Here is a 20,245-nt window from a genome sequence, read left to right as displayed (position 1 = left end):
TCTAAAATAAATAAAACACCTCCAAAAGGGATCCCTAGGTGGCGCAGCGGTTTGGCGCCTGCCTTTGGCCCAGGGTGCGATCCTGGAGACCCAGGATCGAATCCCATGTCGAGCTCCCGGTGCATGGAGCCTGCTTCTCCCTCTGCCTATGTCTCTGCCTCTCTCTCTCTCTCTCTCTGTGTGTGTGACTATCATAAATTAAAACAAAATAAAAATAAAGAAAGAAAGAAAGAAAGAATGTTAAAAAAAAAACACCTCCAAAAAATACACGTACATAAAACATATCTTACAAATGCCATGGAAATAACAGTGATTCTTGAAAGAAAGCTAGTCACTCTATGAATGAGACAATGTCTGGACTTCTGATAAAGAAATGAGATAACGGAACCAATTTTGTTACTTACAAGAGAATGTTGAAAATTTCAATTTGAAGGAGTTGGAAATACAAAGAGCAAATTCGGCACAGTCCCTGCTTGAACTGGGCTTATATGCACTAACTGTCTCATGGCAGAACCATGTTAATTAGCAGTTTGGAATGTTACTGAAATGTTCCCATCCCTGCTAGCAACCAGCCCTGACCTGTGCATGGATGAGCTGAAGTCCTCGCAGGTGCGGGGGTTGTGGGGGAACCGCCTCGGAGAAGGGCTGTCTGTGTGCCCACACAGCCCCAGTCATCACAGGTTTCTGTCAGAAGCTTATTAAAAGAAACTTGTTACAAAACAGGTTAGTTCAGTTCAATTCCAAATACACACTCGCAAGGTGCTCACCTGTATCTGCTGAGTATCAACATGGTAAAGGTAAACTTTGTTTCATCTTTTCTTGATAAAGCTGTTTTACCCTTTTTCCCTTTTCAAGTGAGAAAATCTCCAGGATCATGAGATGACTGGAGACCTAGGTATGATATAAAATCTGCTTTCTGACAATATTTCTGATTATAAAAATAATGAAACATCTTATTTAAAAAAAAAAAAAGCATGGGTGCGGAAGTGCAGTAGAAAATGTAATAATCCTACCCTTCCGAGTAACCACTGTTAATGGTATGTATGATATGTATAGAAATCTCCTCACTTGTGGACATTCACCAATAAGGCAAAAAGTTAACTCAGGATAGAAAACTCATTGCCTCTCCCAGTCACCAAAGGATGCAGTTAGTGGAGACTTGCATAGTAATGTCACTTTGGACTTAATGAACACGTGGCCTTATTAAAAGTTTTAAAATCCTTTCCTGTTATAAGTCGAGCAGACTCTGTGTTTTCTATGTATCTCTCTGTATTCTATGCATTTGCTGACATTGGATGTTGCGAAATTATTAGCCTTTATCACCTCTTTCTCATGAATGTATAATGTTCTCTTCTTCCAGAAGCTTTCTTTCTCCCCAGCAAGTACTTCTTCCTAGAATACATGCAGTATATAGATCAGCTGAGGTACTAATCACTCCCCCGTCCCTTGAATTTTATTTATTTGCTTATTTATTTATTTATTTATTTATCCCTTGGATTTCAAAGTGCAATTCGTTTAAACTGCCTTCCATCTTCAGTTTCCAACACCTGGGAAAATTCTCAGGGGTTTCTCAAGACTTCTGAAAACTTCCCTGGATTTAGCTTGAAGTCCCCTTGGCCCCGCACGTGATGTCTCTATGTCACCTCCCATGTCATCCCAGAAGGCGGAGCTCAACCGCATTTCCAGTTTCCACGAGAAATTTCTTCCCACAAAGCAGGTTGTGGGGAAGTCCTTCCCAGAGTCTGGAGGACAGCCTGCCACAGGTCCTAGCATTCCACCACCCGCCCAGCCTCCCTCCGCCCTCCTCTTCCCTGGGAGCCCCCTTCCCCTGGCGCCAAAGTCTTCCCCTCAGCTATTCAGGAAATCTCCTCTTTCTTGGGAGCCAATGGTTCCCAAAATTTGGAAAAGCCAGATTCTTCCCTTCAAGCTCTTAAACAGAGCTCGGTGCTTTTCAAGCCACTAGAGGATGGTCCTGAAGCTGCACCCCTCCGCCCCCCACCGCCCACTGGCCTGTGGGCCCCGCCAGTCAGTGGCCCTCAGTGGAAGTGAGGCCCGGTCTCCAACCCTGTGCCCCGTAGACCCCAGAGTCTCCCAGGTCCCTCATTATCCGGGCCTACAGCTTCTACCTGAACCTCTCAGGGTCGCCAGCACCACCCAGAAATGTGCTAGAAATGCAAACTCTCAGGCCCTACCCCAGATCTATCACATCAGAAGCTAGGAGAAGGGGCTACTAGTTTGTTTTTAACAAGCCCTCCAGGGGTTTTGATGCATGCTGAAGTTGAAGACTTCCGGCATTCACATCCAGGGTTTAAACCTACTCCTTATGGGCTTGTCAAGTTATTTTGTGAATGAAGGAGCACCCCCCTGCCCCAGGCATTTTCACACCAGCTACTGAGACAGGAAGTACGTCCCTCTCTCACTATATTTCATATCCATTATAATACATCTGCTTCTTGCTTTTCTCACTCTTCCTCTCTGATGGGACACTTTTCCTGCCTTGTGAGGGGACACAGAGGTGGAACCCGAGATGGAGCCTTCCCTTTGACCACAGCCTGATTCACCGAGTCACCAAGCCACTCCAGGGTAACCTGAGTGGGTCCAGCCTGTGGGTGTCTGAAAGGTAGAGGATTCACAATGGGACACTTAGGTCCTCATGTGTAAGACCGTGTGAGTGTAAGATGTGCATTGAATTAACTAGCAAACACCAAACTCTAAGATGAGAGGTTGAAAGGCTAATATAAATTAGGAGCACTCCCACTAGCTAACAGGTAATTAACTTAAAGGCTTTGAGTTATTTGGGGGGAGCAGAGGAGATACAGGAAGTGAAGAGTACCCAGTCCCTACTCACTCTGCCCTGCAAGCTTATTTATGGACCAGGTCAGAAAGAAATTCTCCCAAGAGAGGGGAGGGAGGCCTACAGCTTCTACCTGAACCTCTCAGGGTCTCCATTTTCTTCATCTTTCTCCATCTCTTCCATACACCCAAACGACAATGTCTTTTCCTTGAGATATAACTCACAAATAATATTGTGTAAGTGTAAGGTGTATAAAGTGATGACTTGACACGTATATATTGCAAAATGATTATTGCAAAAAGGCTTAGTTAACAACATACATCACCTTACATAGTACTTTTTATTTTTCCTTTTTCAGACAAAAAAAAAAAAAAGTTAATATCATCCATGCATATTGAGAATACAAATGAATTCCAGAGGATGGGGGTTATTTACAGCCCACATGCAAGCTCTGGCCTCATTTTATACCTTTAAGCATCTCTATCTTCTAGAAAGGCCCTCAGTTTTGCTTTCAGGATGCCACATGCTTTGATCTAACTCCTTCTCCCTGGCTATGTCTTCTCTTTTGGGAATCCTTTTCTATGCCTGTGTCTACATATTGATGTTCCTTTCTTGGGTCCCACTTCCCTTTCACTCCACATATTTCTCTCTGCTAACCACATTTATTGTCACAGCTTCAGTTACCATGGGTAGGCTGAGGATTGGCTAATCTACAGCTTTAGTCTAGACTCCCATGTCTGCCCTAGAGCCCCATATTTTCCTGCTCATTGGACATCTATCTCTTCTTGGATGTCTTCCGGATATCTTATCATCAGTCCTAACTCACAGCCCTACCCCATATCCTAACTCTTTACCTACATTCCCCATCTCTGCAAATGGCACCATCACCCAACACCTTGACCTCTACTCCTCACTTTACAAACCAGTGAACTACAAAGTCAAGAGTCAAATCCTGACCTCATGATTCAGGTCAATATGATTCCCTCTGGGATATCCTATGTAATGGGACTCCCCACCTAGAATTTTGCTCTCCTCCTCTCCACACAGGCAGAGGGAGAAGCAGGTTCCATGCAGAGAGCCTGACGTGGGACTCATCCAGGGTCTCCAGGATCACGCCCTGGGCTGCAGGCAGCGCTAAACCGCTGCGCCACCGGGGCTGCCCTCCAATCTGTTTCTTATCATAGGACTCACAGAAAATGACAACTTTTGTACAACACACTGGGATACCCATTTGAGGATTCTGAAAGAAGCCACTAGGTTTTGCCTGTTATCTCAGAGGCTAAGGGGTTCATAATCTGGGCTCTCTTCAAAGCCATTCACACCACCCTGGGAGCCTCTGGACTAATTCCTTCACCCTGCTGCAGTAGAGGGGCTTTCCAATGCACAGACCTTACCAGGTCACTGTTCTCCTTAGACTCCTTCTGTGGCTTCCTGCCAGCTTGCATGGCTCTACAAGGTCTGACCCTGCCTCCCTCACCAGCCTCCTTCCTCCTTCTTGCTTTCTCCTCACATTCCCTTCCTCATGTCCCAGTCACACCAAAATGACTTGCAGTTGTTTCCTAGAGAGGCCTGTGAGCTTCTGCTTCTAGATTTCCCTGCCCTTCCCACAGCAGCCTGTACTCCCCTAAGGCTGGCACTCACTACTGTCCAATATGGAAATTCACAGAGGGCAGAACTCTGACAAGAACCATGTCTGGCATTGAGTGAGAACCCAAACATTTCTTGAAGAGTGAGCAAAGGAATGAGTCAGCTTTTGTGATAAAGCACCAAACCAGGGGGTAGAAACTTGGGTCCCTGGTGTGCCTCCAGCCCACTGACCCACTCCAGATACTCCTGTCTGGGCCTCAGTCTTCTTGCCCATCAAGTGAGAGGACTGGTCTCTGAAATCCTCTTCAGGGTAAAGGCCTGTGTTCCCTGGGGCTCTTTGGATCCCAGCAATTCTACAAAACGTTGTAACTCTTGATCTTTGCAAACAACTGGGGTTAAATTTGTAACAATTGCTACAAATTTCCTCACCAGCAGAAATTGAAAAGTAACTAAATGTAAACCAGTATATTTTTAATAATACCTTTTTTTTTTTAAAGTAGGCTCCATGCCTAGCACAGAGCCCAGCAGGGGGCTTGCACTCATGACCCTGAGATCAAGACCCAAGCTGAGATCAAGAGTCAGATGTTCAACGGATGAGCTATCCAGGTGCCCCAATTTTTAATGATAATTTTTTTGAGTTCCACATTTGGGAAAGATAGCAAACTTGGCTTAACCCTACCACCCTAGGCCCCATTCCTAGTGTTTGGTGTTTGGCTTGAGGAGGTAAGGTCATGACTGTGGAGGAGGGAAGGTTTCATAGTCCCTGTGCCTCCTTTCTTTTGGCTTTCATTCCCTTCTCCCTCCTCCACCTAGTTCACTTGGTTGGAGGAAGGAACAGATACACTGTTTCAAGGCTGACTGTAAAATAAGGTCCAAGTGAAGGAGATGAAGAGCTAAGTAACACAAGGTCTGCAACAGGCTCTTCAGCAAGTCCTTTTAAGATTATATTTTTTCCCAGACTGTAGTCACCAAGCAAAAAGCTTTAGTCATCAGGAGGAAAATGGGTTGCATTCATGCTACACTTTATATGGCGCAGTGACTCCAAATGAAAATGAAGCTAATAAATGACCCAATTCAAGAAGAAAGAAAAGAAAGGTCAATATTTCAAGGGAAGAGAAACTAAGCAACTCTGCCAGTTTATGGGCCTTTCCTCCTGAAATTTGCTTTTAATGTGTTTAAGGCTAAAATCAAGTCTCAAACCATATGAATTGCTCCTATAAGGGTTTCTGCTGGGTGGAAATACTACAGTTGAAAGACCTGGCTAATAAGTGCTAATCAGCATAATATTGGTCATCAAATGCTGAACCATTGAGTTATTGGTTTTTTAAAAATATTTTATTTATTTATTCATGGGAGACACAGAGAGAAAGAGAGAGGTAGAGACATAGGCAGAGCGAGAAGCAGGCTCCATTCAGGGAGCCCGATGTGGGACTCGATCCCGGGACTCCAGGATCACGCCCTGGGCCGAAGGCAGGCGCTGAACCGGTGAGCCACCCAGGGGTCCCACCATTGAGTTATTGTATCTATTATGGGCAGTCTGAGGCCTATGCTACATGTTCTTGTTCATTTATATATTTGTTCTTTGAGAGAAGCTATTGCAATTCTAACCACATACGCATATGCACACACAGCCCCTCTGGAGTATAATCTAAATCTGCATCCTAATGATAGTTTTTATTTCTATAGTTCTTTTATGCTTTTAAAAAATATATACTTATTTCCTTTCGGTGGTGGGGGGCAGCGCATGGGGCGGAGGGAGAAGAGAGTGGGGAATCTCAAGCAGACTCTGCTCAGTGCAGAACCCAACATGGGGCTCAGTCTCACAGTCAGAGATCATGATCTGAGCTGAAACCAAGAGTCGGACACTTAACCAACTGAGCTACCTAGGCGCCCCGAGTTCTTTTACTTTTATAGGCACGTATTATTTTACCTTCATTCACATTTGCTTCTTTAAAATTTTTCTAGGGGCGCCTGGGTGGCTCAGCGGTTGAGTGTCTGCCTTTGGCTCAGGGCGTGATTCTGGAATTCCTGGGATGGAGTCCCGCGTCGGGCTCCCTGCATGGGGCCTGCTTCTCCCTTTGCCTGTATCTGCTTCTCTCTTTCTCTCTGTGTCTCTCATGAATAAATAAATAAAATGTTTAAAATAAATAAATAAAATCTTTAAAAAAATAAAAATTTTTTATTTTTACACCAGATAGAGTAGTTGATAGAACTTGAGATTTGAATGGAGTGATAAGGAAGGAAGTGCAAATTAAAATATGTTCTTGCTTCAGCAGCTTATCATTTTGCATAACGTCCCCTGTAGATAAAATGATTTTTCTTCTGGCTTTACAGTGAGAAGTACCAGGGCTGTTTCGATAGGCCTGCCTCTTGAGAGTGGCTGCTTGCAGGAGAATGGGCCCAGAGCTCTGTTTCTCATGAGGTAGGGTCATCAGTCCCCTGGGTTTCCAGGGGTGGAACTGACTGACCCTAGAAAGAATGGAACAGTGGTTTTGGTCCAGCAGGGGTGAATGCCAGAACACAGCTTCCAATGTGGGGAATGTCCCTCATGGGTCCCACAGAGATGAGCCCTCTGGGTTGGCACCCTGGGAGCTGACCCCAAGTGAGGCCCTTCTTTGGCTAAGCCGAGTGCTGAGGGAAGGAGTGTCCTGCTTCAAAGGATCACTTAGTCTTATGCCCCACCTGGTTCCATGGGGCCAACAGATATTGTCTATAATAATGGAGGACCAGCCTCAAAAAGTGACACTAAATACCAGTGAGACACCATGGCCATAGTGGCCAGCCATACCAAGCAGACATGAGTGCTTTTCTAGCTGAGGGACTGACATCCTTTTAAACATGTCAGGCCCTGAGATTTTTGGCAAATTGGGAGGGCAAAGATTTAGCTCGTCTTCAGATAGAGAGTTCTTTTAAGGTTTCAGGTTCTTCTTGCCTGTCACACTATAAACAATCTATTTGAACAGAAAAACTCTGTGATGACCCTGGCTGTAAGGCTGGAGGTGAGGGTGACATCAGAGAGGAAGCAGTCTGGAGTGACTTTTATCATATACCTCATTTTATCACAGATAAATACCATTCTCTGTTTAAACGGGGAAAAGGACAAGGACTCTGGAGAGAGCCCTGTGGCCACCTGAACCCTAGGGGGGCCAACTGGGGTCAACCAGGGGCCTTCACCTTCTCACCCTTTGGTAAGCTTCTTCATGGATCCGGTGATTAAGCCTCAAGGAAACCACTCACTGTAACAAAGACAGAAACACTGTAAACAGTAAAACTTGCCCTGAATTTCTGCTTGTTCTCTCTTCCTCTACCCTGTTTTGGAGGGGTTAATGGATCAGTTATCATGATTTTGTTTGAAAGTAAGTAATTGTAATAATCATTTTAAAAGACATTTAAAAAAAAATCTCAGCTGGGTTCTCGGTCCTGTAGCTCTGAGGTGACTGTCCTCATGGAATTTAGAGCCTCATGGCAAAATAAGAATAATGCAAGTGTATTTACTAGGAAATGGATTAATTCTACTTATTTTTTCATGTACTGAATACCTACAAATTGCAGGTATAAAAAGATGACTAAAGGTCTATGAAGATAAATAAGAATATGAGTTCTTTGAACCTAGGGAGAAAATTCCCAACTTCCAAATGGGCGTATTTCAGATGTTTTTTTAAAATGTTTGGAAGTCAAAATTTATTGTCCTACACTTGATCTTAACCAAAAGGCCGAGAAGGAATAAAATGTATTTTCCTACAGATGTGGCAAGAACTAGACAAATGAGGAAAGGAACATCATAAAAAAAAAAAAGTGAGTAAGTTTTAGCACTGGTTGGGGTTAACAATTTCCTGTTATGGAATTTGAGAGAAAGAAAGGGAACAATGGAAGGGTGGGAGCCATTCTCAGGGCAGGTCATAAAGCACAGAAGAGCTTGATTACTTCCCAGAATAATGGTTTTGCATGGGGGCCAGGTAGCCAGCTCCTTCATCTGTTGTCACACAAAGGTCTTTTATACCTCAGATTTCTGTCCCTTGGTCATCACTGCATGCACAATCCAAAATCCCTGTTCTAATCTCCAATGTGATTAAACTTGATACTGGATCTCTTCTTTAGTCTCATACATTGCCCAGGAGCTTCATCTATGAACAACCTCCTCCTTTATCTTTGGCACAGTCACTTTCTCCTTTAGGATACAATAGAAATCTCACTTTTATAGAAAGAACCTTTTTGTCTCAGGCTAGAGGAATGTCTCTACCATCATATTTTTTTACTCTACTTAGAGAGAGGTAATCTCTATTTTTGTACATATTGCTTAGGCACTCCTTGTGCTTCTTCTAATCTATATGGCCTCAGAGTGCCCTTGAAAGCTTTTTTTGCATTCTGGAGCCATTTAAATTAGGTGAGCTTTCAAAGAAGACAGGATTTTTTTAATGGAACCATTATTGTGTTGAATTTTTTTTTCTAAAATTAACTTCATTTCAAAGGCAAGTATTAAAGGTTGTTTAGTGTCTCAAACTATCATTCATTATTTACTTATGATTAAAAATAATCTTTTAGGCTAAATACACTGTGGAGGGAGTGGATAGATTTATCCAAGGCTGCTATGAATAGATAACAATTATTATGAATTATAAGAATAGCATTTAGAAAAACCAATCATGCTAGTCATCACTCTATTTAATGGCAACACATTGGTTTATTTAATAGCTAATGGTTTCTTCATATTCCATCACACAAAAGAATAAAAGCTCATAAGTATATGCAGTGAGTGGATTCCTCATTAAATTGGATCCAAGGTTAATTAGGGACTCACTATGTGTAGTTTTATTTACAGGAAAAAATCAAACGAGTAACTCCATCACTCCTGTCTATCCGTTGTTTGAGAGTATGAAGAAGCTGAAAACTACATAAAGGTTTACAAATGGACTTTAGTTTTAGTAATGAATAGCTGCTGACTTAACTTTGGATAAAACAAATCTTAGTTGGTGCTAAAGGACCAAGGCCAGGGGTTTGACATCTACTCGATGCTCATTACGCAGAGATTTTTTTTTTTTAATAATCATTGTCCCTCTGAATTGTTGCTTCAGAAGTATGTGTCTGTGGTCAAGGGAAGCCAGCAGTGAAAAGCATGAAGGTGACTGAGAGATAAGTCCAAGTATACATCTTCTTGAATGAGTAGCCTTTGATGTCTCCCTACATGAAGAGCAAGTTATTTTGGTTCTTTTCATGTATGTGGAAATCCCATCTCATTTCACAAAGGGTTTAAGGCAAATCACCATCCCTAACCCACAATTTAGAAACTGATTCTTGAGAAATCCATAAATGATGAAGGAAATCATCTATGAAAACAATTTTAAAAGTTGAACTATCTAGTATGTGACTGCCGTGTTCCCCCTTGGATACGATTCCCTCCCTCGAGTGTAGGTGGTACCTGCGATTTGCTTCTAATCAAAAGATTATGGCAAATGGGATGGGATGGCACTCCTGTGATTACATTAGGTTTTTAAGATTCCAACTTGCTAGCAGTCTTGCTCTCGCTCTCCTGCTGGCTTTGAAGAAGCAAGCACCCAGGTTGTGAACTGCCTGTGAAGGGACTCACATGGCAAGGATCTGCAGGTACCTTGTAGGAGGGCTGACAGCTTCAAGGAACTGAAGTCTGCCAACAATCTGTGAGCCTCAAAGTGGACCCTTTCCCAGTCAAACTGCAAAATGAGATTACAACCCCACCAATACCTTGGTTGGAGTCTGGTAAGACCCTGAAGCAGAGAACCCAGTTCAACCACACCTGGACTCTTGACCCACAGAAACTGAGATATAAACGTATGTTGTGTTTAAGGCTTCAAAAAACAAAAATAAATAAATAAACATTTAACTAGGAGTATTTTATTTTTCAGCAACTCTATATGCAGAAGGATTTTAAGTCCAGCAATTCTCCCCTGCCGATTTCCTAAAAACCTTAAGGCCTACATTATCCAAGAGGAGGAAAGTTTTAAGAAAGGAAATCAAGGGCTCAGCAGTTTAGCGCCGCCTTCAGCCTGGAGCATGATACTGGAGACCTGGGATCAAGTCCCACATCGGGCTCCCTGCATGGAGCCTGCTTCTCCCTCTCCCTGTGTCTCTGCCTCTCTCTCTCTGTGTCTCTCATGAATAAATAAATAAATCTTTAAAAAAAAATTTTTTTTAAAAGAAAGGAAGTCAAAATGTCAAATATAGAAGGCAAGTTTAGCAGTAATATTTTAAGACATTAAGGAGACAGAACTTGCTAGGAGGGATTCTAGTAGACTGCAGTCTAGCAGTCTAGCAGTGAGAAGACTGACCATGGTCATTCTTGGTAGCCGCCTTTTGCTATGTTTTTTCCTTTTTCTTTTCTTTCCTACTTCTATGTTCCAAAAAGGATGTTTGACACTTTACACATATTACCTCATTAATCCTACCAGGAAAAAAAAATCCTACCAGGAGATAGAACGCATGTTTTTTTTTTGTTTTGTTTTGTTTTTTGTTTGTTTGGTTTTTTAACAAACTAAGGCTTAGATTGATTAAGTAGTTTTTCTCATCTAGTAAACAAGGCAGAGGTAGGTCTCAAACCCAGGCCTGCTGAACACAGATGCCCGTGTTCTTTCCACCACACTAAGACCTCAGGAGGAGAACAGAAAGTCTTAGTGTCTACAAATGCACAGGGCTTGGTAGACAGTCTCTACTTCCTTGGAAGCTACTTTTTTCTCTTTTTCTTCCTTCCTTTTCTCCCTTTTTTTTCTTTCTTCCCTCCCTCCCTCCCTTCCTCTCTCTTTTCTTTCCTATCTATAAGCACTTTATAATGATTCTGCCTTCAAGCCAAGATTGTGTTGGAATAAGGATTGTTGAATGCAAAAGTCACTTCAAAAGGAATTTATAAGAGCACATATTTATAACTGAAACAGTATTTTCAAAATGACTAATATACATTATACCTTGCCTTTGTGAATGAATAACATGAACATTAGTTACCATTGGATCCATCTGCTTTGAAGAGAAATTAGGAATACTAGCTTCTGACTTTCAAAACTAAATTCTGAAACAACATAATAGCCTTGAAGATATGCTACACTATTGTCTTGAGAAAAGAGCATCTACAAATTTTTTATGTCCTCTATTAGTGTATCAAGGATCACACTTGGCCAGTTTTGTGACTAGGAGGTCCAGAGAGGAAGAGGAAGGACAAAACGGACCTCTTCCCACATCAGGGTTAAAAAAGCATCTCTGATGCTTCAGTCTGTGTATCAACTTGCCTAGGGCGTGGGATATTCAGATATCCAGTTAAACATTATTTCTGAGTATGTCTGTGAGGATGTTTCCAGGAGAGAATTGGCATTTGAATCAGCAGCCTGAGTGAAGCCGACTGTCCTCCCCAGTGTTGGTATGCCTCATCCGGCCCACTGGGGGCCTGAATAGAACAAAAAGGGGAGGGAAGAATTTACCCTGCCTCATTGCTTGAGCTGCAACTTCAGTATTCTCCTGTGTTCAGACCGGGATTTATACAATTGGCTGCTGGTTCTCAGGCTTCAGGCTTGGACTAGAACTAAACTGTGGGCTTTCCAGAGCCTCCAGCTTGCAAGCAATGGATCATGGGACTTCTCCGCCTCCATAATCCTTTGAGCCAATACTTTTCTTTTCTTTTTTTTTTTCTTTTAAAGATTTTATTTATTTATTCATGAGAGACACAGAGAGAGGGAGAGAGGCAGAGACACAGGTAGAGAGAGAAGCAGGCTCCATGTAGGGAGCCTGATGTGGGACTCGATCCTGGGACTCCAGGATCATGCCCTTGGCTGAAGGCAGGCACTCAACCGCTGAGCCACCCAGGGATCCCTGAGCCAATTCTTCATAATAAACCTCTCTTTACATATGTGCATGTCTGTACATATATGTATTTATGTATGTATATATGTACGCGTACACTATTGGTTCTGTTTCTTTGGAGAACCCTAATATAGCATCAACAACTTGTAATATGCAGAGAAAATGTATGTTCTCTATTTAATCTCTTGCTGATCTAGCAGACCTGGTGATCTTCCCAATGAGCTTCTACTCACAAATTCTTAGCAAAACAATGTTTGGAAATAAAATTCCAATTTGAAGTTTGTAATTTAAAATGTCTCTTTAGGGCAGCCTGGGTGGCCCAACAGTTTAGCACCGCCTTCAGTGCAGGGTGTGATCCTGGAGACCCGGGATCAAGTCCCACATCAGGCTCACTGCATGGAGCCTGCTCCTCCCTCTGCCTGTGTCTCTGCCTCTCTCTCTCTGTGTCTCTCATTCTCTCTCTCTCTCTGTCTCTCATGAATAAATAAATAAAATCTTTTTTTTTTAAAGTCTCTTTAGGTAGACTTGTGGAAACAATTGCTGAGGCTCTTTCTCTCTCTTAAGCGAGACTAGATGAGAGATGATCCTCTGTGACTCTGGACAGTTGGTTGGGGGAAGGCAAGGTCCTTAGAACCATGCTCAGTTTTTGCTTTTGTACCTGGAGGCTGCACAAAATCCATCATCTACTCAGTCCCTCTCTGTGCTGCAGGACTTCATGGCTGGAGTCTGAGGCTGGTGTGATGGGGACTGGACTCTCTCCATGTGGGCAGTGCTCCCAGTGGCTCCCCTAGCAGCCTGGCTTTCCCAGACTCCTGCTACCCGCAGTCCCCTGCATCTGCCATATTCTCTCTCTGGTCTTTAGCTTTGTTCTTCACCCTAGTCTCTGGGTGAGGGTGAATTGCTTGCTCTGCCTCACTGGGCCTCAGCATAGACCTGCTGCTCCCACTTCACAGTCTGTACTGCGTGGAAGCTGTGAGTGGCAGCTAACGTGAGGGCCTCCTGTCCAACCATACTCCATCACTACATGGATATGGAAGCTCCCTTGTCACGATAGGCAGCCTGAGGGACACCTGGGTGGCTCAGTGGTTGAGCATCTGCCTTTGGTTCAGGGCATAATCCTGGGGTCCCGGGATCAAGTCCCACATCAGGTTCCCTATAGGGAGCCTGCTTCTCCCTCTACCTGTGTCTCTGCCTCTCTCTGTGTGTCTCTCATGAATAAATAAATAAAATCTTAAAAAAAAAAGGATAGGCAGCCTAAAAGGGGGTGCTTTCAATGAGTCTGAAAGAAGGTGCATGTCCATCTTCCTCCCTCCCTAGTTCTGACTTAAAGGAAAGCAGTAGTAATAAAGACCAGTGTAGCCAGGAGACTGTCCTTGTTCTCGGTTTCTAAACAGCTTTTAGGCAAACTGCCAGGAAGCAATGTTAGGGAGCCTTCATTAAGTTTCAGAATCAAACCCAAGACATCACAGGATCTGACTAACTGAAATACCCATTGAAAAAAGAGAACTGCGGTTCTAAGGAAAGGCCTGCAGGAAGAAGATGGGACATGAAGAGAGGTGAGCAGGTGGTCCTGAGGTGCTGCTACTCTTCATGCTATCCCTTTGGCATTCATGGCAAGTTCAGAAGAGCAGGACCATAGCTGCCAGCATAAACAATGACCCTATGCTAACCCTGTCAAGTTCTTCCTCAGACCCTTCACACTCATGGGCCTGGATTTAGACTTACAACTGCAGCCTAATAATTAATGTACCTGATATATATTATAAATGAAATATAAATCATATATAAAAAACGGTCCTGTTATAATCAGCTTGAATATAAGCTCTATGAGAACAAAAACTTTCTCTCATTTTATTTACTACTGGCCGAGGGCCCAGGACAGAACCCAGCACATAGGAGGTGCTCAGGAAACACTGGTGACCTAATTAACTCATTATTGTGTGACATGTTGAAAATCTTTTCTCAGCATGTCTTATGTTGAAGGCAGTAATTCTTTATGGCTTACTTAAAAATTTCCAAGTAATAGTTACATTTTGAAGGTACACATTAGGTATATAACAACCTTTATCACAATGATAGTTTCCACCCATTAAAAGATGCTTTTACGGGCTGTGTGCATGAATGTGCTTTCTGTAATCAAAACATGTCATCCTACAACTATAACAAAAATATAAATGTTCACATTTCAAATATCAAATAAGGTACTGAGAACAAAGTTATTAATATTGGTTTGGTCTACTATATGTTATCTTTTGCCATTCAATTTGCCAAATATTTATGAAGCATAATTGTTAATAAGAGAAGTGAAATATTTGACATTGAATGCAGCCCTTCTATGTGGGGAGCTAGGAAACCTGCACCCTTAGGAAAGAGCTAAGTAACAATACAGTGAATACGTGATGAAATGCTCCAATGAGCATTATCAACGGTGAATATTCTGGGAGCATGAAAAGCAAAGGTGAGGTCTTTGTGAACTACAAGAGACAAAGGAGGCTTCGGGAGGAAGTCAAGTCTGAGCTGGAATAGAAATAGCTCCACCTTGGCCCCTTGCTTACAGGGTCTGCTCTGGTCCTTCTTAAGACACATTCCACCACAAGAGTGAGGGGTCTGTAAGGAAATGTCCACCCTGAGCCTACATCCCCCATCTCTTCTGGACCATGTTCTGTGTACTAGGACCCCAGAATTCTGGTTAAACACTCTGAGCCCACTTCCAGGGCCCACTCAGTGCCTCTCCTGCTGGCAGCCACAGGCAGGTAAAGGACTGAGTAGAAGGTGAAAAAGCAGCAGGGTGTGCCAAGGGCCTGAGGCTGAGGACCAGGGGCTAGCTGCTTCTTTACCACCACATTCTGTCATAGAACAAGAATTCTAAATTAGGACTCAACCTTCTAGGTTATTATGGAGGTCAATGGAGGGAGAATGCAGGCGCCAAACCGCTGCGCCACCCAGGGATCCCAGCCATGAGCAATATTGATTCAAGTTTGTACTTTGGTTCCAGGCCTGACAAAGATTAGGGGCAAGCCTGACCAGGAAGAATGGGGAAGGTGTAGAAGAACTGGTATTTTAGGAGATCAGAACATCTAGGAGAAGTGCTGAGTGAGCTCCATGTGAGAGGTTAGAATGTGTCTCTCATAGTACTCGGGAAGATGGATAGTAGATGGATGCTTTTCGATGAATAAGAGAAGCTCTTACCTGAATCTGTGTACACAAAAGTTAATAAATCATAAGCTCATATGACTTATGGTGATTCTATGGGCTATTTTCTTTCAATAAATTCCTTGTTGCTTAAATCAAACAGAGTACACTTCTGAATTGCAATTAAGACTGGTATAACAAAGGCCAGGGACGATATGCTCTATAATAACAAATTAAAAAACAAATAAACAAAGCTGGCACCAAGCAAAATGCCTAGCAGAATTAGTAAGTAAATTGTGGTTTATCCATATACCAAAATACTATGTAGGCATTAAAAGCCATGGAGTAAAAAAAAAAAAAAGGGTAGAAAATAATTTTGTAACCTGGGAAACTGCTCATGAGGTAAGTGAAAAGAGCAAGATATAAAACTGTACATGGTATGATACCAAGTTTGTTTTTTAAAAATACACCATATGGGGATCCCTGGGTGGCTCAGCGGTTTGGCACATGCCTTCGGCCCAGGGTGTGATCCTGGAGACCCGGGATTGAGTTCCACATTGGGCTCCCTGCATGAAGCCTGCTTCTCCCTCTGCCTGTGTCTCTGTCTCTCTCTCTCTCTCTCTCTCTCTGTGTCTCTCATGAATAAATAAATTCAAAAAAAAAATTAAAACACACCATATGCATACTGAAAAGCCTGAAAAAAAATACATCATAATGGGAACAATAATTATTTCTGTTTGGTGGATTATAGAAGCTTATTTTCCCTTATTGCCATATTTTATAGGTTGAATGTATATTACAATTATAAACGACTGTTATAAACACATATACCCACATGCACATACACCTAAGATCTGGGGAAAGGATATAAAGAGCAAAATTAAGAGTTAGCACCAGAAAATTCCATTCCAGTATGGTGATGAAATGTGTATTTTCTGTATTTCCATATGAGAATGTGTTGAAATGAAAATGTAGAAGAGCAAGAGGGTAAACCCTTAACAGTAAGGAGAACAGGTAAAGGTGTAAAACCCTAGAAGGGAGGTGTCAAGTGATTTCAGAAAAATGAGCAGCAGATAGGAGCAGGCTGAGCAGAGTGGAGGGTGCCCATAAGTACAAGAGACTGGAGTGGAGATGAGGGTGGACTGGAGTGATGGAAAGCTGAAGAGGCTCCAGACCAGGAGTGAGGGGGCAGATGGATGAGAAAGGGTCTGAAAACAAGGATAAACTGAAGGTTAACAATTGGCCCCTTAAACTGTGCTCTCTACCCTTATGTGCATACAAAACAATTGACATTTATCTTGAAGGCAAAAAAAGGAAAAGAAAAACAAGTGGGCTCTAGCCAAAGAAAATGATCTGCTTAGAGAGCACTAAGGCTTCCTCTCTCCTATTTGGAAATGTTGAGGATGTCAGTCTGATGATCAGCATCCTGTCCACACACTGTAAAGCAAAGTCGGCAGTCAATAAGAACTCAACAAAGTATGCAGAATTCTGAGTCTTGTCAGTTTAAGGAAAGCCTCTTGCATTTAAGGAATGCAACAGCAGAGAAAACTCACATTAACTGCCTGGCTTAATCAAGCTGATCCTCCATTCTTAAAGAGGAACAGAAAGCCAAGGATCGCTGCACACATGAAGACCAGTGGCAAGGAAGGTGAGGATCAAGCTAAGCAAAACACCTGACCACAGAGAAAACAATGCAATTCAGGGAACAGATGGTGGGGTAAATATCCTTCAAATTAATATTTAGAGAGATTTAAGAAGTCAGTAACCCATGAAACAAGAATAGATTGCAAAGGAATATTCAGGAACACAAATGAAGCTACTGAAAATGGAAAAAAAAAAAAGGTTGCCAAGGTTAAAATAGATATTCATAGAAGGACTATTAGATAAAGTAAAAAAAATAAACAAACAAAAACCCTCTTAGAATGTTAAGCAAAAAAAGGCAAAGGGATGAAAAGTAGCAACTAAGTTTCAGCATTTATGTTCCAAAAAAAGAGAAGAGAGAAAATGGAGAAGAAATTATCAAAAAAAGTACAAAACATTTCCAAGACCTGAAGGAAGACATGACTCTGCCATATGTGATAAAATAAGCAAGATTCATGCTAGATATATCATCAAGTTTCAGAATACCTAATATAAAGAGATCATTAAAAGGCTCAGAGAGGAAAGGAGGATAAACAGACTACCAATAAAGCAATGAGAATCCAATTGTCATGAAAATTATCAGCAGTAATATTAGGTGTCAGAAGACAATGAAATAATTATTTTAACACTCTGAGAATTCTAGATTCAAATGCAGAATTCTATACCTTGTCAAATGTTCGTGAAGGTAAAAATAAAGACATTTTTAGATGTGCAAAGACTTCAAAAATTTACCTCCATGAGCCATTTCTGAGGGAAGTTACCTGAAGATAAGTATCTATAAAACAAAAGGAATAAACAAGAAAGAGAAAACCAAGGGATCGATAAAGGAATTGATCAATTCCTGGCTTACCACTTGCAGGGAATCTACATTACAGCAGACAGTGGAAGACTCTGGAAGGGATGCCTTGGGAGTAAAAAGGAGAGAATATTAATCCCAGCACACTACTTTGCTCTGTAGTGAGCAACATGTTCATAGTAATGTAACCTTATTCATTACTTTTCAACTTTTAGAATCAATCCAGAGTCAAGACAGGTAAAACAATTATGGTTACAGAATAAGATGAAAAATAAATTGAACAGTTTACAGTAACATTAGTCATAATAGCAAAAAAAAAAAAAAAAAAAAAAGAGTGGAAACAACCAAAATGTCCATCAGTTGAGACAGACCAATAAAATGAGCTATATCCACACATTGGGATATTGTTCAATCATAAAAAGGAATGAGATACTAATATACGCTAAAACATGGGTGACCCTCAAAAACATTATGCTAAGAAAGTCACAAAAGACCATATATTGTATGACTCCATTTATCTGAAGTGCCTAGGAGAGGTAAATCTATAAAGACAGAAAGCAGATAAGTAGTTGTGCATGGCTGGAGGAGTTGTGGGGAAATGAGAAGTGGCTGCTGATGGGAACAGGACTTCTTTTTGGAGTAATGGACATGTTCTGAAATTAGATTATGGTGATGGCTGTACAACTCTGTTGTGCATTAAAACCATTGAATTCTACACTTCAAATGCATGGACTTCATAGCATACAAATTATATCTCAACCAAAAAAAATTTTTTTAAAGCAAATCTAACAAAAGTTGGGAGGTGGAAGAGGGGCACAGGGGTGAAAAGAAGAGTTGAAGTGATAATACTCTCATCTTACATACCAGGGGCTTAAGAGATAATGTTGAAAACTTACAGAATAAGGAATGGGGGGGGGGGTTAATGAACAAAGTATAAAGCTACCCATTAGAGGAATTCAAAAATAATTTATCAAAATTGGGAAGAGAATGAGAAAAATGAAAGGGGAAGGTGTTGGTGAGCTACGTTTTTGTCTTTCATATTACGGGTAGCATATACTTTTTAACGTTGATAAAATAAAAAGTAGACACATATGCATATTATTTAAAGTGTTGGGGGGGGAACCTCAGTATCAATAAAAGGTAGTTTTGGGGAATGGGAGTGGGGGAGAGAGGAAGACTGGTATCTTGCGACAAGTAACTTTTGTGCTGTGTTTTTGTTTTGAACCACAAGCTGATAGTGCAAAAAATAAAAAAATAAAAAAATAAAAAAAATAAAGCAAAAAAGAAAACAAAATAAGACTATGATTATAAAATTAGGAGAATATTCACATACCTCTCCAAATACGTGATCTGGTATGAAAATGCACTGCCTATATTTTCAATCTCCAACTGGATCCTTGAAAATTTCAAGCTAAGTGAAAAATTTCTGTCCTGAGAGGAATTTTTTTTTCTATTTTTTTTTTTTCTGAGAGGAATTTCAATACTGCCTTCCTCCACACAGCCTTGGGCCTGCCACCTTGTGGCGGCGAGAGTGAAACTTTATGTGATAACTACACGTTTGTTTATTACTATTCACGTGGCTGGAAAAAAATCCGAAAAATAGATCTTAAAATATCATTTAACTAAAACTTGTCTCCAACACTGTCCTTCAGAAAGTAGGCTCTTCTCCACAGAGAATCCAATTTGAGTAGTTTCTTGTGAATATTATTCCGGAGCATATTAAGCTTATGGAAGCAAACGTGTAGCTATATATATATATATATATATATATTTTTTTTTTTTTAACACAGATATAGGATACTATACACATTTTGCATTTTCACTCAAAAGAATTGGAGGGGGTTTTCTACGTTAATTTTTTAATGAATTACTTTTTTTAAAAAAAAGATCTTACTTAGGGGCGCCCGGGGGGCCCAGCGGGGTGAGCGTCCGCCTCCAGCTCGGGGCTCCACCCCGGTGTCCCGCGGGCTCCTCGCTCCCGCGCCCGCCGCTCCACCGGGGGCGCCTCTCAGATTCTTGGGAGATTTTCTCAGCTCTTGAGAGGGCGCATGCGCGCGCGGGGGTGCGCATGCGCAGGGGGAGGCGCTGCGCGTCCTCCTCAGTACCCAGGACTGGTGATGTTGAGCGTCTGTTCCTGGGTTTGCCACGCGTGTATCATCTTTCATGACCTGTCTGTGCACTTTTTTCTCATCTATTTTTTTCTCATTTTAAATTGGGCTGTTTTCTTATTGAATTTTGAGAGCTTATTTATTTATGATTTTATTTATTTATTCATCACAGACAACAGGCAGAGGGAGAAGCAGGCTCCACGCAGGGAGCCCGACGCGGGACTCGACCCGGGTCTCCAGGGTCACGCCCTGCCTGGGCCGAAGGCGGCGCTAAGCCGCTGAGCCACCCGGGCTGCCCGAAAGCTTTTTTATTTTGAGGTTACACGGATTTCCCACATAAGCATCTTAAGTCCTCTTCGCCTTCATCTG

The 20,245-nt window shown here is 41.9% G+C and overlaps 1 protein-coding gene across 4 annotated transcripts in view; it reads right to left on the bottom strand.

Annotated features, from left to right (window-relative positions):
- Window positions 1–19,768, bottom strand: part of TRIM59 (tripartite motif containing 59) — a 47,375-nt gene extending 27,607 nt beyond the window's left edge. Inside the window, exons 1-2 of one of the 4 annotated variants that reach the window (XM_041731674.1) lie at window positions 19,663–19,768; window positions 17,823–17,876 (exon numbers count right to left, since the gene is read on the bottom strand). The gene's annotated coding sequence lies outside the window, so the exon portion shown is untranslated. Of the gene's footprint in view, window positions 1–17,822; window positions 17,877–19,101 lie in introns of all 4 variants that reach the window. The other 3 variants (XM_041731671.1, XM_041731673.1, XM_041731672.1) reach the window with 3 other exon arrangements.
- Between the last annotated feature and the right edge of the window lie 477 nt (window positions 19,769–20,245).

Source organism: Vulpes lagopus, chromosome 17, assembly GCF_018345385.1.
Source record: "Vulpes lagopus strain Blue_001 chromosome 17, ASM1834538v1, whole genome shotgun sequence".
Taxonomy (NCBI): Eukaryota; Metazoa; Chordata; class Mammalia; order Carnivora; family Canidae; genus Vulpes; species Vulpes lagopus.
Note: the sequence above shows the minus strand (reverse complement) of the source record. Positions and strands in the feature narration are given on the sequence as shown.